We start from the raw sequence: 23,717 nt of genomic DNA, 5'->3' as shown, positions 1-23,717 counted from the left end.
AGCTTTTGGAAAGCTGCTGCAAGTTTGCTGTTGAAAACTTCCAGGTTTGGATGTAATCTAGACTCTGGTAAAGTACTTAAGCTAATAAAGGTCTAATGCGTCTTCCAGACTCCTTACAAGTGCCTCACTGGCTCAGCGTGTAAAAACCCACAAGAGAACGCTGTGTCCGTGGCTTGGACAGCCTCACACATGTGATTCTGGCCGGGGCACTGCACCAAAGCTAAGACCCGTTGCACTTACCTGCCCCCGTCCTTTCCTGCCGCTTTCCTCCTCAACATGCTACCAATCTCTTCTTCAAAAATTGCATTTGTATGTCCCGGCATTTTAGCCTGGGAAATATATTCCTGCATGAGGTTAAGCTTACAATTTAGCTGAAAGCTTTGAGAAAACCCCATGTTCAATTGCTGTCTATTTGTTTAGCCTCTGCTTCCTGAGCTAGACCCCTCCTCCCTGCCAGGGGCTGTACCAGGCCCTCTGTGCCAGACACGTGTGAGCAACACCCAGCTCCTGCCTGTGGGGCCCTCACTGTTGCATGAAGGAAGGAGTCACGTCATAAGGCCTAGTGCAGTCTTGGGTCATTTCTTCGTGACTTACTGGGCTTTGTCCTTCTCTGCGGCCTGTTGTTGGCCTCTGGCTCGAAGAAATGTGACTGTCCCAACCCACACACAACAAGCCCCTGGGGACAAGGTAGCATCTCTCGTAGTAGCTCTCCCTTATTGTCCTGACTCAGGATGCAGGTCCATTTCTGAGCCAGTCCCAGAGGCTGAGAGATAGCATAAGATGATTGACACAGGTTGGATTCCTTGTAACCAAAGAAGCCAGAACTTGCAAGGAAAAACCATTTTCATTTTTGGTTTCTGCCAGGGCATTGCTGCTTTATTCAGTGGATTACCTCCCACCCCCGTTTCATCATCTGGAAATTAACCATGATTTAAACAAATGAATCATGAAGGAGAAAAGAAGAGAATCTATGACTGTTGAGTGACAGATTTTCTTGCTGCTGGAAAATTCGAAATATCTTGTTCCCATTCCATTTAGAACTTCATCCTGAAAGCAGTGGGGGTGTGTCATCACACATTTCTCAGCAGAAGGTGATAGACAGGCTCTCCCTTATAGTCCAGCAACTCACGTGGGTCAAAACTGCTGGGAAGATAAAGTAATTGAGATAATCTCACAGGATCTCAGTCTAAATCTGGGTGAAGCAAATTGTCTTGAAGAGGCCTGCCTGCTGGACGTGTGGGCTGATCCGGACTTGCCGAAGGTGGTGAAGGCATCACCTCCTGGGCAGGAACCCTCTTCCCAAGCCCAACAGCCACCTCTGATTGCATACCACTGGTGGTTCACACAGTGCAAAGGGAGAGATGGCCACAGGTCACATCTCTGTGCTGAAAAGGAAAGGGAACACCTCACTTACACTTTCCAGGGTGTTGTGGGTGGAATTTTTGAGTCATCAAATCGGGTGTGACAGTGTTCACTGTGGCTAGGGCAGGCCGGAGGCTGCGATGGGGCTTTAGAGCCCTGGGCAAAGCTTCCCCTCAGTGGTCCAACCCCATCCTGGACTGATTATCACAAACGTTCCTAGTGCAAGGACTTGCCCAGTGATGTTTTTCTGGCTAGGTTCATTGTCGGAATCAATTGCATTTTAACTAAGCAAAATTATTTTGAAATGTTCAGTTTTCCAGAGATCAGTATGACATCCATGAAAGCTTCTGGACCTGTGAGAGCTTTAAAGTCCTTATCTCAGTCCCAGAGAAGAGGGCTGGGTATTAGAAGCCTTGAGTTTGAGTAGTGTTTCCAGACTTCCTGCTTTGTGACTTTAGGGAAGGTGCTTCTGTTTTTGAAGGTTTCATCATCTGTGAAAGGAAAACAAGACTGTAGAGAAAATGAACATTCCTGTGGCCAGGATTCTCCCCTGACCCTGGTCGGCTGGCCCACTGCACACGTGTGGGCAATACGGTACTATTAACTCTATATGAAGAGCTCCATCCAGGGCTCTGGGCTGCACGGCTGCAGGGGCTGGGGTGGTGGCAGTGCCTAGGACTGAGAGAGGCTGAGAGAGCTGCGGGGACAGGGAGGCCCAGAGGCAGAGACCAGCTTGCTGCATGCAGACTTGCCCTGAGGCAGACGGGATTTTAATGCTTGACTTGCCACCATGAGAATAAAGCCAGGCATAAACCCTTTCACCCCAAGAATACTCCATTGTCACTTTGCGGTCTCATCGAATCGAGAGCGAACTTGCCCAGGACCTGAAACCCATTGGTGAGACAAGACTTACTCTCACTTTAAGAATTCAGTGAGGTAGAATATCTAAAATTTACATTGTTCATGATTTTTATTCATCTGAGAAGCCCACTTTCCTCCTCTGTATATCTGTTTTCTTGTTTGTGCAGTGGGGAAAATATGATCTACCCCACTCGCTGTCGAGTAAACTGGATAAAGAATGTGCAAGCCCTCTGTAGACAGTAAAGCCTCATGTGCTCCCAAGCACTTGGTTACCAGAATGGTACTCTGAGGGGCCCTGTGCGGTTACACACATATCACAGAGGAGACAGGGATGGGGAATGTTCTTGAGGACCAGTCTTACCAAAGAGGCACTTGCTGTTTCTTCTTAAAGACAATTTACACTGCAAAGATTCTCTGTTCAAAGCTAGACCTTGAGGACCACTGTCTTCTAGGCTTATTCAACTGTAGCTGAGGGGACTGAGCAAATGGCTCGCACATGGCTCCTCTTCTTCCAGGGATTTCAGCCAGCTGAGGTTTTTAAATGTTTTCTGTTAATGTTTTCTTTTTCTTTTTCAAAGAAAAATAAAGGAACACAACTTAAAAAAAAAGTCAAGTCAAAGTTTCCCCTCCCCTCAAGACTTCTTGTCCATAACTGAAGCCATCTTCCTAGAATTTGCAAAGCATTCTTTTTGCCACAAAACAACAGTCCCTTTAAAAAAGGGCTATTTCCTTTTCAGATGGGGATTTATGTAAGAGAATCAGACAAGGGGAAAAATGAGCTTCCACCCAGCTGTAGCAGTAGCTTCCCTGTTAGTCCAAACTCAGCCTGCTATTGAGGTAAAACTGAACACATTTGGGTAAGGACTGCCTAGAGGCAAACACTGAGATCAGGTAACCAGATGCTTTCATTCAGTGACTCTTAAGCTTGAGCATCCATCAGTATCTCTTGGAAGGCTCATTAAAACACAAAGAGCTGGGTCCCAACCCCAGAGTTTCTGGTCAAGAGGTCTGGGCTGGTGCCTGAGAATTTGCATTTCTACTAAGTCCCCAAGTGAGGCTGACGCCGCTGGTCCAGAGACCATATTTGGAGACCACTACTCAAAGTTAACAGTTTTTAGCCCCCAAGAAAGAAGAAGCCATTTTGGCCAGAATTGCAGTGACTGGTGGTTGACTTCCAGTCCCTGCGTCTTGCAGAGTGTGACCACACAATCCGGGTGTTTGCCCTGGGTTCTGGTGTAGCCCTTTCAGCACCTGCAGAGTGTGCTCAGGCCACTTCTCTGGCTGGCCTCACTGTGTCACTGTTTCTATTATGCTCCGTAAGGTGCTCTGGTCTTTTCTTACCACTTAAGGAGGTGTGTGAAAATCGTAGAGGAAACAACACAGGTCTTTAAATCAGTCAGGTGAATGTGGGTATGAGAGCACTCTCCTTTGCTTACTAAGTATGTGATCTTGAGCGGATGAAGTAACTTCCCTAAGTGTGTTTACATGTCATCAAATATGAGTAAGAGTACTTTATTATATTTAATAAAGTTAAACCTGATTAATGTCCCTTCCCTCTCCAAATCTATTTCCCCCTGACAGTTCCCCTTTTTGGTACATGACATCTCTGCTTACCAGCTGTCTAAAGACCTCTGAGAGCCATTGTTGTGACCTCCCCTCTCTCACTGCCCACCTGCAATCAATCACCATGTCCTGTCCATCATACTTCCAAAATGGACCTTAGCCCTGAACACTTCTCTCCATTTCCATAGTTCCCTCCTTCCCTTCCAAGTCATCATTAACCCTCAACTAAACCATAGTAAATAATTTTTGACACATATTACCGGTAAGATAAAATATAAAATCCATAGCATGGGCTATAAAGGGGTCTGCAAAGCTTTCTCCCTGCCTATTATCAGATGAGCAACTCGCTCACTGTTGCTTGACTCTCTGAGCTGCACTCAGAAGACCTCACCTTGGGTTGCTTGAATTTGTTGAGTACTTTCCTGCCGTAGGATCTTCACTCAAACTGTTCACTCTTCCTTGTATGTTTCTCCCTGCATTGTTTTTCCAGATATGCTCCTGCTTCAGGGCATTTATACCATCTGCCTGCATCCTTCTATTCTGGATTTTTCAGTGGATCTCTCCCTTGCTTCACTCAGGCCTGCTCACATCACTTTCTCAATAAGGTCTTCCCTGACCATCCTATTTAAAATACCACCCCTAACTCAACTGCTCTTAGTTTCCTTACCCTGCTTCATTCTTTTGTGTAGTCATCATCAGAAACTGACCTATCATTTACCTCTTTGCTCATTGACTGTCTTCTGAATTAGAACGTAAGCTCCGTGAAGGCAGTGGTTTTATCTGCCTTGCTATTTGATTTGTCTACAGGAACAAGAATCATACCTGGCATGTGGTTGGTGCTCAACAACTATCTGTTTAATGAATGACTGAATGGATGGATGGGTGCGTGCATGTACAGGACCATGACTGCTAGGGATATCTTTGGTAACAGGCACCTGGACAGGGTCCCTAATCTTGGAATGCTCTCTCAGGCACGATCTGCCACGAAGAGATGCTCTAAGCATAATTCAGACACTTGAGCATTATTCCTAATTGCTTCTCTGGGCTCATTTTGTCATGTGAGCTATGAGGAGTTCTTTTGCCTGTGCAGGACACATGCCTCTGTTTCGATATGCCTGGCTCCCAGTTGGCCTTTTGCGGGAGACGGCAATTCCCTCGGGTATGAAAGGAGTCCCTAGTCTCTTCTGACTCTACTGTCAATTTGACAGTGACTTCCATGGCAAAGAAGTAATCCAAAGAGAAAATTGCTTGTGTATAAGACCAAAAACCATTTAGCTCTTCCTTTTGGAGCTATGGCCCAGTTTCAAGTCACAGATCCATACCAGAATGTTTCCATTTCTGGGAAATCTGGGGTAACACTAAATAACCATGTGCTTCATGTCTAGGCTATTGCTGACTTCACTCAAAGGTAGCCAGGACAGAGACTCCCCAGAAGCCCAAGAATGAAGTTGGCCATTCAGATTCTCACTCTTGGGAACTGGGATTGGCAAACTCATAGAAAACTAGGTTGGAAATAGAGCTGAAGCTGATGCAATAGAGAGCATCCATGAGGTAGACCAGGAAGCCTAAGGAGTCATGCCCAAGCTGGATCTAAAAGGCATCTAATACTAAGATTATAGAAGAGGAGGGAGAGGGCGGAGAAGAAGAAAAGGTAGCTAGTTTGCAGTGGGTGAAGTGAGACACACAAACAGAAGCAGAGACAGAGTGTGTAGCTGAGTCAAATCGGTTCATGAGTCCAGGAAGAAGATCTAGAGAATCCTGCTATTAAGGTCCATCTGTAACACTCTATTAGTCAGAAGAGACTCATAATTCCCCCAGATGTTGATGTATTAGCACCACAAGTCTTACCTTCACTTACATGTGTACACTGAAAGTCCAGTCTACTCTGGGCAGCGTTGAGGGCAAAGTCCTCCAACTGAGGTTCCCCCACTGTGCTCCCATGTCACCTGGGAAGGCGTTTTAGGGTGGGATACCAGAAGCCAAGACCGAGATATGGGTTCTTGTGATAGTGACTTGTTGAGGGAGTTCTGTTTGGAAAGGGGAGTAAGAGGAACAGGGCTAGGCAGGAAAAGCGAACTGAGCAAAGATGTGGACTTTGCTGGAGACTAGCTTCAGCCTGGTCCCATAAGGAGCTCACAAGCATTAATTACATCATGGAGTTGGTCATTCATAGCTGGCTGTCCCCCAAGGTGGAGAGACTGTGGAGTCCCTCTGGGATTTAGGGCAATTCTCTGGAGAAGAGGGGAGCTGTAACTCAGTAAGCAGCACTTACTGCCCCAGAGGGAGGCTGAAGTAGCTTGGTAACAGATAATGGGTCAGGGCACCCCAAACATCCACTATAGCATAGGAAGAGCGTGTGAAGAACCATACACAGTCAATATTTCCACCTGAATATGGCACATTTTACTTCCTCTCACATTTCATTGGCCAGAGCAAGTTGCATGGCCATGCCTAAAATCAGAAGGTAGAAAAGTGCAGAAATACAATCTATACCAAGTCCCTGGGAGAGAAGAACTATAGGTATTGATGAGCAGCCCTATTCGCTACCACAAGAGATGTCTTGAATCCTATTCTGGTCTCTAAATCCTAATCCTACAGTGTTTCCTGTTTTTTGGATTTCCACCTGACTTTCAATTCTCTTATTAATGCTCACACCAAAACCCCATTATTTGAGTACCTTACAATTAGAGAAACTAAAGAAAATACAGAATTTTCACCCCTTAGAAGCTATCTAAAATTCAATAACAGATAAAATAGAAAATACATTTCTATAACTATAACTTATACATTAAAAAATAAAAATTTCAAGGATATTTTTTGACATAGGGACATACTAAGTTAAAATTTTAAGAGAATAAAGGACTGATTATACATATAGCTGCATGTGTTCACCCTGTATGTCTGAAAATAAGTTAGAAGGAAATAATTGAAAATACTTCCAGTGGTTATTTCATGATAGGTTAAAGGCCATTTTTATATTATTTTAATACAGTCTTGCCTTTTTTTTTTTACAATGAATTCGTTTGCTATTATTGTCAGACAGAAATGAATTTAATAAAAATGTAAAACAAATATAAGATTTAAGATTACTTTTTAGAAAACTTGGCTGCATTTTTATCACAAGGAGAACTAGAAGAGAAAAACTTTGGCTTTTATTTCTCAGGGCAGGAAATTGTGGGGTGAAAAGATGGATTCTGAGTTGGAGGTCTGAGTCGGTGGTTCTAAAATCTAGTTATGACTTTTCTCCTTAGTTCAGTATTAAAATTGAATAGGGTAGATCCATCACCTTTTAGCAGAAAGCTTTGAGTGTAAATTCTGATAATATAACCTCTGATGTCCCCCCTTATTTCTGGTCACCAAAGAGCTTCTCAAAGACAACTGAGGGTCCAAGTGTGTTGTTCTTAGCCAATAAGGTAAACTCAACCATTAGTTCATGTTTTGTACTTTTGTACCTTTCTCCTTATGCCCCGCATTTCCCCTCGTGCTCCCTGCATGAGCCCCTGCCTTCTGTCTCCATTTCCCTTTTCCTTGTCTCCCTTCTCCCTTCATCTCTTCCAGCATATTCCTTTCCTCCTTTTTTTTTTTTTTGCCTCCTGCAAACAAAGGGTGACTACCTTTCCTGAGTCAGAAGAGAGCTAATCCAGCCTCCCGATGCACAGGGAGAGAAACTGACTTGTTAAATATATTTTACTTAATATTTTATACCTTCATTCTGTCTCCTTCCAGCGAAGATTCTAGTTCTGGCTACACTAAATACGCCAAGGAGAGGTAAAAAATCACTGTGTATCTGGATAAAAATATATTTGCTGAACACATTTGCTTTGTGGACAATAACATAAGCTGTTTTAAATTCAGTTTCATTTATGATCCCTTATGGCTTACCATCATTCACAAATAAATGAGAAGATATAAAATTAGTAGTGGAGGTAAAAGAAAAAGGAAACAGAGGAAGTATGGAAGAAAGGAAGGAGTAAGAGGGAAGGAGGAAGGAAGGAAAGAAGGAAATGAAAGTGAGCCAAGACTAATACTGAAAAAGTAAATTACAAAAACTATTAAAGGTAAAAATTATTACCTTTCCATTTTTTATGACTGGCTAAAAACCAACTCCAACTTTTTAGTAGCCAAATAAAAGGAAGGGAGGAATAAAGATAATTGCATAATTCACCAAATATAAGAGATAGAAATGACCAGATTCTCAGCAGTAGAACTACTACTAGCATTGAAACCAGACAGGACCCCAGCTCTGCATGTTCTGAGCAAGATCGTCAATGGCAGCCTGACAGGGCAGGTGACGGCAAATGTCATAGGTCTGTAGCTACTTCAGGATAGGCTGACGCCGGCACAGCACACCTCAGGCCCTCTCTTGGGGTGCAGTCCAGGTCCCTAGCATCTGGCTAATATGGCTTCATTTCTGACGTATTTCAGAACTAGGAGAATGGTGCTTACATATATCTCTCAGATAATTTTTGTTGTCTTAAGGCCTGAATTATGCATATATTTTTTCACTCAGTAAAACTTACTCAACTCTATATCAGATATTATGCTAAGTACTATACTCACTGAATCACTTGTTGGTCATCAACAACAGGGGGCTTAGTAGTGACTTCTCAGTTAAAGAGAGTGAGGTCACTTGAGACATGTCTTCATATGTGCATCTAACCATTCATCCAATGTGTATTCTCTCTGCAAATATTTATGAAGATCGTGACATATGTCGGGCACTGTGCTAAGTACTAGGGCCAGAAAGATGAATAGACAGAAAAGTGTCATTGTCTACTAAGGGAAAAAGACTATTCAGTGTGCTGTTATATTGAAGCTGTGAATTAAGTGCTATGGGTGCTCAGAGGGAAAAAATGGACATATAAGCTATTTTCCAGTAATCAATCCCCAGAGAAGGAACTTCTTTGGAAACTTTCCTTAAGTAGAGTGTGGATGACAGTAAAGGCAGAGATAGTGAACAGTAGTTTAGAGAAGAATGAGGACAACTTAGAATGCAGGATTTCCTGCAAGAGCCTTAGAAATGGCTGGCTCTGGGCTTGAGGACACTTCTGCCATTCAGCATATATGGATTTGGGACCTGAGGAGAGTCCGAGCAATGAGGATCAAAAGAGACAGTGCTTCTACAGTTTTTAACACACACCGAGCCCAGTTCAAAGTACCTGCTCAATATGCTTTACCTGCACTTATATCCATTCCATCAGATCTACTTTGCATAGGGATGTATTGTGCAAACATCAAGTGGGATTTGGATACTAGATGCTTGTGCAGGGCCTGTAACGACAGAAACAGACTTGGCCTTAGATGGCCCAGAGTCCAGGTGATGAAAGATCGGTGAAATGGAGAGTGTGATCTGATCCCCTGGTCTTCATGCATCCTCGAATGGATGGCACTTGCTATGGCAATGAGGGCTGAATGTTACCTGCCCTCTGTCTAGAGTGCTGGGGGCCTGCCTTGCCCAGAACAGTGCTTCTGAGCAGTGTGGGTGGTCTATAATCCTAACACTAATTTTTAGCTGTAGCCCCCTCATTCTGCTTTGGTGGTTTATATCTCAAATACTGATCTCTCTGTGAGCAAGGTCAGCATAAATATGTTTTACGTGAAATCTTTGACCCTGACAAATTTTGAAGAATGTTATTCCTCTTTACCAAGCTTTCTGAATTGCTTGAGAAATAGACCATCTATGTATATGTAAAATACTACTAATAATATTAAAGAATAATTAATATATATCATATCTGATATTATATATATAATCTATAATAAAATACTAATTATTGGGCATTTAGTCTGTCCAGAAACTGTATCATGTGCTTTACATACATTATTCATTTAATTCTCACAGTAGCCCTATGAGGGGGATATTTTGGATGAGGCCTAGGGGTATTTAATCATTTGCTCAAGGTCACGCAGCTGGTAAACTGTGGAGCTGGGATTAAATTTAGGTAGTCTGACTGGAGACTAGCTCTTAATTGTTAAGCTTTCGTGGCTATGTCCATACCTATCTATCCATATCTTTATATCTATCACTTATCTGCATACAATTAATGAAGCACTTGTAAAGTTTAGCATATTGCCTGATACATAGAAAAACTCAAAAAATGGTAGCTATTATCGACAGTACTCTAAACAGCTATGTCTATGACTGTGTGTTCCCCTCAGCCATAGGCACTGTAGCATCATGGTTAAGGAACAGATAGGGGAACCAGAGCAGCCTGAGTTCAAATCCCAGCTCTGCAACCAAATATGTGATCTTGGGTGAATTCACTCAGTGCCTCCCTTCCTCTATAAAAATGATAATACCACTTACCTTATGGTTGTTGTAATGATTAAACAAGGATAATGTTCACACCCATGTAAGTGTGTGCCAGCATTACTATGATAATCGGTCCTAACCCAACCCAAAATGTGGAGACCAAGCAGGTCAAACCAATGCTCCCTAAGTGACCAATGCAACTGGGGTAAATTTGTCTATCTTGTTGGGTCTTACATATGCTCTGGCTCAAATTGAGAACTGAGGGTAAGTTATTTCAATCTGGTCTCTCACCCCCACCACCCCATGGGAAAGAGATGTGTCAGGCCAGCCATGCAGGTCACTGGGCACAGATGCCCCCAGCCTTTGAAGACCTGAACCGATGGGGATTGAACAGACGGGTGTCCCACTGGGCAACAGTTCAGCTAAAAGTTCACATTGCTGCATATTTGAGAACTTCCTGACCAGCCGCCCTGGTGTCAAAAGAATCTGAACCTCTCCTTGTCTCCTGCCCTGACATGGAATTGTGAGCAAATGCCCTCATTCACAAGACAGCACAAGGCATCAATAGACCGATTATGTCAAGATATCTGAAAACAAAGAAAAATTGAACTTCAAAAGATTTAGGAAGGCCTGGAATCCCCTTTCAAATGTCAGCAATTTCAGTTGCTGCTAAAATTCCCATATCAGGCTCACATTTTGGCTTTCAAATTGTAGCTCAGATGGCAAATAAAATTGCCTTTAAACTTGGGATGGGACTGTTTCCCCCTAACTCTTGCAGAGAAAGATATTTATCTTTTTAATGGAGAAGGTTTCTCTTTTGAATGCCACTTCTATATTTGCATTATAGCATTCACATTTCTTTCATAAATATGTGGGTATACATGTTTCTGTACATATATTTTTCCCCCTCTGAAATGGAGGGAAAGGGTGGGGGATGGAAACATTAATGTATCTTCTTTTTATTATATAGAGGATTGTAGGTTCCTTGGACTTTGAAAAGGAAATACTTTCTAGCTATTTAGCTTGGCAAGTGTAGAAAAAAAGTGCACAGAATCTTCCAAAAGGATTTTTTAAGGAAGGAAAGGATTTTGTGAAATGGGTCTTATTAAAGGCATTTAGGAAATACAACTTGATCTAAAACATATTCTTAAATATATGTTTCCTGCCTATTCATTCTTTTTAAAAAATGTATAGTGTATTTTATTTTTACACACAGATATATATGCAATTTACTGTTTGGGGGATGAGATCAAGAGCATGTTCTGAAGTTAATCAGGTTTTTTAAAAACGTATTGTAAAATAAAATACACATGCAGGAAATCACACAAAACAAACATATAGCTTAGTGAACTATAAGGCTAACACTCACTCAGACTCAGAAATAGAAATTTTCCAGATACTCCAGAAGCCCTTCACACGTGTCCCCTTCCCCTCTCCAAAAATAACCACTATCTTGACTTTTAGACTAATCGCTTCCCTGTTTCTTATGATTTTGTTACCCAAGTGTACATTCTTAGCACTACGGTTCATTCTCACACATTCTAAAAAAATGGATACGTTTTGAATTTTCTTTTAATCTCTTGGTTTTCTCTCCATCCCTTGCTTTTGCTTATAATTTATCTGTTAGAGAGCCGTGGTGGTTTGACATGTGGAATTGTCTGGATTCTGCTGATTGTGTACTCCTGGTGCTGTTCAACATGTTTCTCTCTCCTCTATGTTATCTGCAAATCAGAAGCTGGGTCCAGAGACCAATAAAACGTTGCCTCAGTCATTTTGGCAAGACTGTAGGAAGTGGCATGTTATTTCGTTAGATAGTGTATGTCTGGTTGTCTCTATTTTTTATGATGTCAACAGCCACTGGGGCTCATTGCCTAGACACAGTAATTCATTGGAAATTGAAAAATGGTGACATTCTAATTCTACACTTCACTTTATTTTGTAGTTGGAATGATTTATAAAAAGACGCTTTTCTCATCTACTATTTGGTTACCCAGTTGCATAGTTCATACATGAAAATTAGGACAAATGCTTGATTCCTTCCTGTTTTCAAGATAATGAATTGGTTCTCTATGACCCTCTGAAAGTGAGAAATTCAACTTTTAAAAAAATATGTCATTATGAACTCATGAATGTAAATGTATTTAATGAGTTTGGATACACTGTATTACCTTTTTTCAAACTCAAGCTGTCCCATTTTAGGCCCATGAAAACCCTTTAAGATTGGTAGCTGAGTCCTTTTGACATGATCCTATTAGTCTTTGATAGTATCTTTTCTATTTGGGAGGATGAGATGTTCTAGGCTCATCTTGCATAGTTCCTACCCCAAACTTGAAATCAGCTACTTCTCCAAGAAACCCTGGTTTCTTATAGTAGGAAATGATATTTGAAGGTCACAATTTGGGCACTACAAATGTTTACTGCAACTAGATTAGTCATGTTTCTAGACATTTTGGGAATTAGAAAATATGTAATTAAATATAGAATATCTCATAAATTCATAATAGTGTCCAATTCAAATTCAGAGTTACAGGATTTTTCTTTAGTTCCTTCCATATCATACATATATCTTTCTTTAATACCAAAAACCTTGATTCTCAAGGACATAATGAATGCGAGAATCCCATCATTACTCATTTTCTTTCTCACATTACATAATTACCCAATAGTCAGAATAACAATACTAATATTGTACCGCCAAATGAAAACTAAGTTTTTTAAAAATTGGAACTTTACTTTCACTTATGATATAGAAAGTTATGAGAGAACATCACTCCGACCCTCACAAAAACAACAAAAAGCCTTATAATCTACAAAAGCTTATTCCTTTTAGTCCATCAGAGATCCGAGATCTTAACATACCAGATAAACTCAATTCCAAAGATTGATAAACCCCTCTGAGAAGATACGGGACATGCAATATGTTTTACCTTTGCCAGAATGTGGGATGAAGGGGTGGTAGCCACAAACAGGGGTAAAAACAACTAAAATTTGAACAACTTCTTAAATGTCCAGTGTGGGTTAGAATGGCAGTGTCAAAGTCACAGACGTAGGAGCCCCTGTGTACTCAACAGTTATTTTTCATGGGCCTCCACAGAGTACTTATGAGAAAGATCAGGGACCTGAAAAGAGATGTGAGAGTCTCCCTACAGAGTGAGGGTGAGGAGGCTCTGTCAGATTTAAAGGTGGAGCATGATTTCTTGGAGTAGCCTATCTACATTCTGGGTTTGCCGTTGTGCAGGATGGTGATCAGATACTACTGTGAGACAAGCAGAAGAATCTCCCGGGAGTCCTGCTCCCCCACTTTAGTGCAAAGGTTGGCAATACATACCCTCACATGCTACACTGAAATTAGGAAAACCCTTCTGCTGCTGGAGAAACGGCGAGAAAACATTCAAGCCCAGGATCCTGCATGGATACAAAGCAGACGTGTGCTGCCATTGGAATGGACAGGAAGCTCACTCCCATCCAAGACCCTGGGCCATGACGTGGCAGAGTTTGAATGCAACAAGGCGAGGGGAGGTGAAGGTTTCCAGGGATACTGAGAAAGGCAAACTTAGAGAAATAACTTTTTTAGACCATTTACATTTAATTGTAAATAGAGTTAAATTTAGACTTACCATTTAAAATATGTTATTCTACTTTATTCTGCTGTAAAATGTGGCCCAAAAGTCTGAAGGTAGTCTAATTTTCTTTCCTTGATAAGTGACTAGCTGTTTTTCCCTGGATGCCCAAGTGATTTTTTTTCCTTGTCTTTTAAATCTAGTAAAATGTTTTGTTATTGCTCAGCCTATGTTAATATTCTCAGGCATATAAAATGCTCTTTAAATATGAAGGTTCAAATGTTATTTAATATCAGGAAAGTTTTATTGAATTAGAGTTTCTAGAATTCGTTCTATTACCTTGTTTTTGTTTCCTTAGGGAACTCTGGTCATTCATATATTGGGTCTCCTTTACCTGTCTTCAATATTTGTCAGAATTGTTCTCTTGAACACTTCTCAGCTCTTTATTTATTTTTGGTTTAAAAAGATTTCACCTTCTATTTCCTTGAAAGCGTCATTTGCTGTGTTTATGTGTTCTGTGTTCCTTATAGTTTAGTCCTCATTTCAAAATGTGTTCTTTATTTTGAAGTATTTCTTCAGTTCTGGTTCTGAGGGTGTTTTCTAATTATGATGTATTTTGTTCTTTCATCTCTTATATCATTTTCTTAATGTCTTTTACTCATTTTGAAATAATAGGTTACAGTTTTGATCTGTTTTACAGATGACATGTATTTCTGGCATACCTTCATTCCATAGGGATATTACATATGGCTTAATTTTCTTTTTCTTAAAAAAACTTTTCATGGACCTTGATCTCCATAGTTTGAAATATACCTCTGATTTATAAAAGAAGGTGACTTTCTTCAGATAACATTTTTAACCTCACAGAGCTTTCTCCTCTAGTTTTCAGGTTATATTAAAAATTTCAGTTTCTTTCTAAAATTTCCTGTGTTTACCCCGCCTTTCTCTACTTTTATCTGAGCCTTTCTTTCTTCATCACTATTGTCTCTGATCTTCTAAATTTGATTCCACTCCCATCATATTTTTCTTAGCATTGGGCTTGTCCTAAAAGGGAGAAATGACTGTTAGTTTCCAGATTCCATAGGGGCTAGACTGACCCAGTGTTTTCAGTTCTTACTGTGACTCTCTTAATCTGAGCCCTTATCCCAGTGGGCAAAATCCTTCTGGAATGTCTATTTCAGCTGCTCTTCCCAAATTATGTGTCTGTGCTTCTCAGTGAATACCCATTGGCTATTCAGGGTTCTCCTGTTCTCATGTCTTTCAGTCATTTTCTTGTTCCTTTCCTTTTCCAGCAGATCTGTTGACACACTGCAGATCTTGAGGTTCTATGGGTGTTTTTCCATCATCCACTGTATTTTCATGTTTGAAAAACACCTAGGGTTTTTTTTTTTTGTAAATGCAGACCATGGGTTTTTGTTCTTTTATCTAGCAGCTTTGTAGAAACTTGAGAAGATCTGGAAACTATACTTCCACTGCCATCACTTCTCAGAATTCCTCGCCTATTTATTTTTAAATAGCTGTTGAATAATTTTCTGAGAAACTTTGTCTTTTCCTAACACGTTTGATTGAATAACAACTTCTTTTTCCAACTGGTCCATGCTTCTGGGGGAACTCATTCTTTCACTAAACATTCCCTGAGCACCTTCCACTGTGCACTAGGCACTGGAGATGTGACATTGAACATGACACAGGGAGGTCACAGCTTTGGGGTGTGGGCTGTGAAATAATGACTTGCATGATGGAAGGAAAGAAAAAAAGAACCTGAGTTATCTTAGACCTGTGGGTCTGACTAGTCTGTATAGTACAGAACAGGCTCTCACGTTCCTCTTTTACTTGTTTACCACTATTATCTTTACCATAATAATGCACATGTGCCAAGGAATAATCAGCATAAAAACTGCTTTCATATTCTTTCATTTGATCTTTACAGTAACCCTAGGACACAGTATTGTTATAGGTTGGGAAATAGATGTTCAAAGAGAAGTGACTTGTCTAGAGCCATCCCACAGAGCCAGCACCTAAACTTTGGTGAGTCTGATTCCTATGTTTTCCTTTGTTCTGTAGCCTGATACCTCTGCTGTTTTTATTTATTTATTTATTTTTAGAGTTAATTTAGGGAGATTTGCAGTAAGCTTCAGTCCGTGAACATGTTTAAAAGGTTCAGAATGACTGACAGTAGGGACTGGCTAATCTCCATCTCTGTCTATCTTGTCTGCCACCACTACAGAGACTGGCATAGGTAAAAACCTCAGTTTTCCAGTCTCCCTTGCAGGTGGTGGCCCTGTGACACAACGCTGGCCATGAGATGTAAGTCTCTTCTGTGCTCCTGCATAATGTCTTATTTTTTTGGGTATAAGGACACAGTGGCATGTGGCCAGTCCTACCTCATGACTCTTAGCTCTTTAACTGAAGGTGGTCTTGATATCTGGAGCTAAGGCAGCCATCTTACAACCATGAGGAAAAGACCAAATGAATCACAGAGATATTGCCCTGAACGAAGGTTTCTATTTGAGAAAATATGAAAATAATGACAAAATACTCTTCCATTTGTTTAACCCACATTAGTTAAGTAGACTGAAATTGACATCCAGAAGTATTCCTAACTGGTACACTTGCCTTTGATATAAATAAGGATACCATAGACTTTTAAAAACTTTCTGAATTCCAAACAATAGGAAATGGTTTAAAGCATTAACTGTGAAAACTGATTCAGATGCAACTGGACTAGAATTCTACTTTTGATAGGCCCATTTTTTTGTAATCCTGCAATGTTTAATTTTATATTGAGCCTCGCTCAAGGCAGACTAGCTGCTACTGTATTTGAGCAGTCAACATTCATGTGGTTTCTGTTTACTAAGGCATTAGCGGAAACATATACTGAAATGTATACCACCATTTAATAGATCCCAGATGTGTTGTTATACTTTTTAAAGAGAAAAAATTATAGTTGGAGGGATAAGTAACCAAAAAGCACTTTCTGTCAATTTGATCGGGTTTGGTAGCAACTCATCATAGTGAAAACAAAGCACTGGGATTAAGATCTGGTTCACTCGTTTAAATTCACCAGATGATCACCGAGTCTTCCTCAGGACCAGTTACCCGTGTTAGCTCCTCTCACCAGCCTTATGCCTTTCGGGTTGTTATCCCAGTTTTAAAGACAATTAAAGGAAAGTGAATGGGCTTCAGGGGCTCCAGATTCAATTCTGGCCTGTCTTACCCTAAAGTCCACATGATTGCTGTTTTTAAATGTTTCGAAAGCAATTATGATGTCTATAAGCAGAAGGGAAACAAAAAGCATTATTTTTTTTTAATAGCAAAGGCTGTTCTGTGAGAGAAAGCGTTCTCTGAATGGCTCCAGTAAGCAGACCAATGATATTTGGAAAGTGGACGCTACCAAAAGGTAAGTTTTGACTCCACTATCACCATCCAGAAATTTTCTATTTCCTGCTATATGTGTATTGTATAACATAGCAAATGTGTCTCTTGATGAAGTAAATAAAAATAAGATTCCTACCTAACTTGGAAAGAAAAATAAGATTCTTACCTATCCTGGGGGGGAAGGAATACATACATATAAAGTTATTGCACATCTATGTTTGTTGACAGGCTCCCATTTCTTGGTAGAGGTAATGTACTGAATGACAGACGTTACCAGGGAGCCTATTTCTACATAACCGAGTGAGCAGGAAAAGAGGTATGTGTCCAACTAGGGCTGACCCATTGACCATTCCTCACACTCTGTCACAATAGGTTGTGTGGATTTGGGAGCCATGAGAACTTGCCCAAGGGGTGGCCACAACGGGAAGGTAACCTCAGAGCCTGCTGTGGTATTCCATGGACCAGACAGATGCAGATCTATACATGCCATACTCCTGGGACAATTTTCTCTTTTCAAGAGATTTCTTGCAGGCCTCTTTGGGTATGGTGTGTGAGTGTTACCCATCCTGTGGACTTTGCTCCTGGGTCCTGTAAAAATATCTGTTGAGTAAGCAGAACAATAGACATTCTAGAATTTCTATGCATGTTAAGGGAAGAGAATAGCTGCTGGCCAACTCTCTAGGCACTGGAGTATGGAGAGCAGTTAAAATGGAATGCAAGTTGATATCCTCCCTGTTCTCCCCGCCTGGGATAGCTGGACCCCACTGAGAAGGAACCCCAGGAGCTACAACATTACTCATTTTAGTCCCCATGAAATATTTAAAACTTCCCATATAGCTCTCAGGAGGCTTGGAGAGCCTTACAGAAGTAGATGGAAGGAGGCTATAAATTACTTTCACCTGCATGGGCTTGGGCCCAAGGCATCCTACATTTTTAGCAACACAGGGCTGGAGGAGACTAGGGAGAAATCCACCCCATAAACCCCATGTGGAGTGGGATACTAACCCTACTGTAAAAGACCAACCTCCAGAGGATACAGAGGACTTGCAGATTACGATGTAATGATTTTATCCAAATTCTGGGTCTGTTAATTTGAATAATGCACAACGGAAGGGGGAGGAAGTTGAAGTAAATCCCTGTTCTTTACTCAGGTGTCAGAGAGATGGGGCCCAGGACTCCCCACCTGAGATTATTCTGAAAGACATTTTCCAAAAGTGGGGTCACCAAAGCAAATCCTGTGTCCAGGGAGAGGGGGAGGCAGGTAGCAGAGCAGGGCCTTACCGAAGCTGGCCTGGGTAGCTGTAAACTAAGTAGTGCAAGAGCTCAGGATTAGTGAGGGTGTTTAAATAGAAGACCATCCTATGGCCTGGGCCCACTAGGGACTGGAGAGCTGAGATTTGGACATCAGGGTTCCCCCTTGCCACAGAGGAGCCCTTGGTCTACTCAGCAACCAGACGAATTACCTGGGAGCTGAGGGCTTGTGGTCACACTACCAAATCCTGGGACTGGAAGCCTGACAAAATCCCAAGCCCCACCATGGGTGAGAGATATTGATGCTGGCTTTTATTAAATGCACTGGTTTATGAACTGTCTCCTTCCACCCACCTACTTCAGAGTTTCTCTCCATCAAGTAGCAATGGGCCTCAGACCCCTGCACACATTTCATGACCTCTATTCTGATCAACTTGTTTCAAGCTGCCTTGAATTCTGCTCTTCCTCGCTTCTGCCCTGATGATTCACCTCCCTGTTGATGCTTGATCTTGTCTTGCAGATTTGATGCCTGATGTTGAGCTCTACTTTTGATTTTTGCTTCCCTGGTCAACACAGCTCAGGCCCTCTGCCTGGCTGCACTTCTTTCGTTTGCCCCAAGTAAGCCTGGTGATCTCATGCCTCGGCACAGAGTCTGGGGGCAGCAACTCTGCAGGCCTGCCCGGGCCCATATCCAAGACCCAGAGGACTGGGTGGGCTGACGCCTGGTGGCAACATCAGTAAGCCAGCAGCAAGCTTCCGGAGGAGAGAGGGTGAAGTAACAAGGAAGGGGTTGGACTGCCTCTCTCCTTAGAATCTCATAACATTTTCAGTAAATTGCTAATTTTTTCCTCTTCTAAAAGTTCACAAGGTTAAGGGATGGTGTGGGCATTAGAATCAGGAGGGGTCAAATAAATGGACTTTCAATAAAAATTAGGCAGGGGAAACCACAGAAGACAGCGAATTCCCCAGGAACTAGAAATACTAAGACTCTGCCATCAGTCCTAGGCAAGGAGAAAGTGTATTTCCTTGAACATGGAACCTGAAAAGGCTGGGGAGAGAAGGGAAGCTTTAGAGGGCTGTGGCCAGCCCAAGGTAACCTGATGAGGAGGATGCTGGGGGAAAAAAACGCCCTGACTTAATTCTCTCCTCTTCCATCTCCTGCTGGTGTCTCCCATTGGCTGAACCCAACAGGAAGCCAGAGGGCAGGGAAGCCCATTGGTGCTGGCCACCCAGAGCAGGGTGGAGAAGGGAAAGAGGGCATGTCCTGCAGGAAGGGCTGGGGAGCTGTGGAACCAGAGGGAATGGCGTCTTCTGTCTGCCTGCACCCATGGGCCCCTAACTGGGGAACTCTCATTCAGGTCAAGACAGGCATATGGTTTTGGAACTGTCCAATCATGAAAGATGGGTCAGTGAAGACTCATTTCTGCTTTACAAAACGCACTATCACTGTCAGCACCAGAAATAATTAAGTAGACTCCCAGCTGCCTGGGGGATGAGGGAGGCACTGGACTAAAGTCAAGCGTCCACTTTGTTCTTGGTACTAATGCATTAGTGGATATCCTTGGAGTTGTTGTCTTTTTAAAGGCTCAAGAGCCGTATGCCCTGAAAACAAGCAAGGTCTCTGAGTAAGGAAACAACGTAAATCAGGAGCACAGGTAGCCCTCCTCTGGTTACAAGCCCCGGGCATGCATGTCTGCTGAGCTCTTCTCCCTTTGTCCCGTAATCAGTAACTCTGAGCTGCTGGGATGGGTGGGTCAGGCAGTGCGTTACCTGTGCAGTTCTCCAGGTGGGTGGTGCTTTTCTTTTCACAGCAGAGGTTCTGGTAAATAGGGCAAACACGCCACAGTCTCATTCTGGGCCTGAGTCACAAAGGTGTGAAGCTGGATGGGACCAGAACCCAGTGACATGGGTGGGTCAGAGTCCTCATGAGGTTTTCTTGAGTTGGCTCTTGACAGTACCCTTGGACTTCTCTAACAAGATGGCAAGAACCTTGGCCCTATCCAGGGACACATTGTCTGAAAACTTTCATCCTCTTCCCGCAGATGGACAGGGGAGCAAGTGCAAACAACAGAGCCTGTGTCACTGTTCACGCTGACTCAGTGTCCTCCAGAACGCCCTCTTCACTGGAATCCAGTCTGCAGATGCTCTATGAAAAGTCTTCATGCTGTGTTTTGGGGCCTCAGGGACTAGTCTACAGGGCTAACCTCCCACCCATCACTGGGAGCCTATCTGCTCAGACTGGATGGATTTCTTTTCCAACCCACTGCCTCATCACTGCATCCTACCTCCCTCCAAGCCCCCTGGAGTTGATCTTCTGCCTGGACTCAGGTCCTGGACTTGTGCTTCAGCCCTCCCTTAGATGCAGCTCCCTGGCCAGTCCCACGCAAACCTTGCCACCCACCCTGCTTCCTGAACCCTAGCCCAGGGCTGAGGTTCAGATCCACATGTGAGCAGGAGAATCTGCTTATTTGCACAGTCCCTATTGGTAGCAAAGCCTTATGGAATCTAGGGCAAGCAGTACTTATATAATATCATTTCGTGTTAACCCATAGCAACTCTGTCAAATAAGCAAAGGTCCTTATTCTCATTTTCAGATGAGGGAAAAAGGCTAAAGGAACCTACCCAAGGTCATGGGGCTTTTAAGTGGCAGAGCTGGAACTGACGCTCATCTCTGTGCTGGGAGCACAATACCATACTGGCTCCTAATTTGGAAAACTGGCAGGACCCCCAGGGAAGGCTTTGGGAACTAGGCTGCTCCAAAGGCAGACTCCTGTCTCATGAAGACTGATTTTTCTCTTTCTGCTAATTATTGCAGCATAGAACTAAGGGAGAGGAATTGTATGTCTCACTCCTAGCTGTCAGAGTTTGTGATAGGTTTTGGGTATTCATCTCTTATCTTCTACTTCCTAGACCAAAGGAAATGAAGGAATCTCCACCAACTGGTGTTTTGAGGTCGCCAAAATTAGAACAAAATGTCCTCAGGTGAAATGATCTATGTCCACATACATATTAGAGCTGCATGTGGGACACGAAGACTTGTCACCCAAAGGAACATGGAAACATCTACTTGACTTCCTTCCTCAGAGCAAGTGTGTGCCCACTTGCTGAGGGTGGCAGAGGGAGGGGTGGTGTTCCCCGCTGCACCCGTCCACGGAGCCCCAGGCCTGTCCCTGTGGAGGTGAGCATTCTCACATCAGCAGGCACCGACTTCTGCACTGACTCCCTGCATCCTGGTGTTGTTGGCAACCATCCCACAAACCCTTCCCGTGATCCGCTAACATCCGCCCGAGATACTGCAGGGAAATCAGTACTCTGCTCCTAATGAATCTCCAGGATCCTTCCGATCAACTCAGCCATTTCTGAAAATTCTGGGGCAGCCCCGAAGTAGAAGCTATGAAAATAGCTTAGGTTTGTAGCATATGTCTTTTAGCCTGGGAGTTGTACCAGGAGGTTATTTTTATAACCTTCCATTTGCTTCGGGGACCAAGGCTTGAAACTAGCTTAAGGACTTAGATGAAACAAATTCTCAAGTCTCAGCTGAAATCTGGAAGCAGGTGATCTACCATCTGGAATACCTAACCGCTAACGCAAACTAAGTGCTTTCTCATCCTTTTAAAAACCATGTTGTCAGTCTGAAAGAGGAAGAGAAAACCCAACGAGGTTTGATGGTGCTTACAAGTCAGTTTCCTGCCTTCTTTCTCCATAGTTCTGCTGACCCCTTAGGCTTCTTGTTTTAGAAACTACACTATAAATATGAACAGGAGTAATCATACTGCTTGAGATCACATTGAATTCCTCCTCAACAGCACTCACAGGTGCTTTCCGAATCGCCTGATTGTCCTCCGGGTGCGTGGACGGGCCATGCGGAGGTCCACTGTACTGCAGGTTTGCCCTTCGGTGGTTTGAATTCCCCTTTGCCACATCTAGAAGGCAGCCACCATATTCTCTCTTAATCTGCTGTTCCCCTCACTCTCCCATGCCCCCACCCATCCAAACCCGAAGTCTTGTATAGGCAGGTACAGTACAGGAGTGGGGGCAGTGCTGGAAGGAGGACTATGTGATCAGAATAAAGAAAAAGAGAGGGCACTTTTTCATTCCCCTCCTGAAGTCACGATAAAAAAAAAGTCTCTACAGAAATCAGGTCCCAGTCCTCTGTAAAATAAAGGATTTGACGGTGCAGTTCTCTGAGGTTCCTACCAGCTGTGGTGATGACCATTCCATGGATATTCCACGACTCATTTTTGGATCCTCGAGATGGAAACGTATTGCTTTCCTTTGTCCCAAATTCTCCTCCGCACCAAGCTCACTATAAAATGAATATTTCTCCCCCCAAATGGTATGTTTTTCTCTATCATGAAAAGTTAGCACAAAAGACACTTCTGCCATAATTCTACCCTGCTTTAGACTGGAAATTTATTGAAATATTTTTGTTTCCATGATGATTAGGGGATCCTACTGGCACTTAGGGGGTAGGAGGTCGGGGATCCCCCAAATCCTTAAAGGTTCAGGATAGTGCCTGTGCCTGGCCTATCACGTGCTTGACAAATACTTGTTAACCGAATGAGCGGAGGTACGGCTGCAGTTCCCCTTTCTAAAGCCTCACTTCTTAGGGGAGTAACTTGCCCAACTGAGGACCTTCAGAAGGGTCATGTACACACACAGGTAGGTCAGTTTTCTCACTCAGAAATGACAATCTGGGCACAATTCCTCCTCCTCCTCCTGTACCCTCCTCGGGAGTGGGAATGATAGTCCATATGGCAGTCATTAGGGCTGCTCACAAATATTTCCATATCGCCTCCTTCTGGCCGCAGGGTGGAATTACACTTTTCCACCCCCTGTGATGACAGCCACGATCTGTTGATTTGCTCTAGCCAGTGAGATAGTATTGGAGGTGATGTGTGTTATTTTTGGACGGATGGTTAAGAGTCAGGGTCAGCTCACCATGTTTGCATCCTCACACTGTGGTGCCCAGGGATCCTCAGAATGCGATGATGCTCTGGGTGACTGAATGACCAGGATGAGTGGAGTGTGCCCGTTGAGCTGGTTGGGCACGTAAAATCCAAGTTCCACCTAGGCAAGCTGATAACAGAATGTGAGCAAGGAATAATCGATTGTTTTGTTAAGCCACTGAGATTTGGAGGTTATTTGTTACCACAGTCTAAACTGGCTTTCCCAACTCTATCATCTGGAGTTTTTGAGAAAAACCAGTAGCAAGTATCCTTCCTTCTTCACCCAACATCTGAACAAAATGAGAAATAGGACAAAAAGAACAGCAGATAGAGGCCCAGCTCTTAGCTTCTTTGTGAATGTAATCCAGAGAACGCTGAATCAAAGCAACCTTCCACATGATGGAAGTGATGGTATTAAGGGAAGTCTAAGTCTCACAGCTTTGTCCGGACATGGATTCTAACCCAGCTAGAGTAAGTGTAGTAGGTTGTTAGGGCTGCTGTACCAAATACCAAACACTGCTTAGCACAAAAATTAATTTT

At 42.8% G+C, this 23,717-nt stretch overlaps 1 long non-coding RNA gene across 1 annotated transcript; it reads right to left on the bottom strand.

Annotated features, from left to right (window-relative positions):
* Window positions 1–856: 856 nt before the first annotated feature.
* LOC108383572 (uncharacterized) lies at window positions 857–23,304 on the bottom strand. Its single transcript, XR_012121783.1, has 3 exons — window positions 23,170–23,304; window positions 2,585–2,790; window positions 857–1,853 (listed from the first exon to the last, which is right to left on the bottom strand). It is a non-coding gene; the product is annotated as an uncharacterized lncRNA (long non-coding RNA).
* Between the last annotated feature and the right edge of the window lie 413 nt (window positions 23,305–23,717).

Source organism: Manis javanica, chromosome 10, assembly GCF_040802235.1.
Source record: "Manis javanica isolate MJ-LG chromosome 10, MJ_LKY, whole genome shotgun sequence".
Classification (NCBI taxonomy): Eukaryota; Metazoa; Chordata; class Mammalia; order Pholidota; family Manidae; genus Manis; species Manis javanica.
The sequence above is the reverse complement of the archived record's forward strand: the minus strand, read 5'-3'. Positions and strand labels throughout refer to the sequence as shown.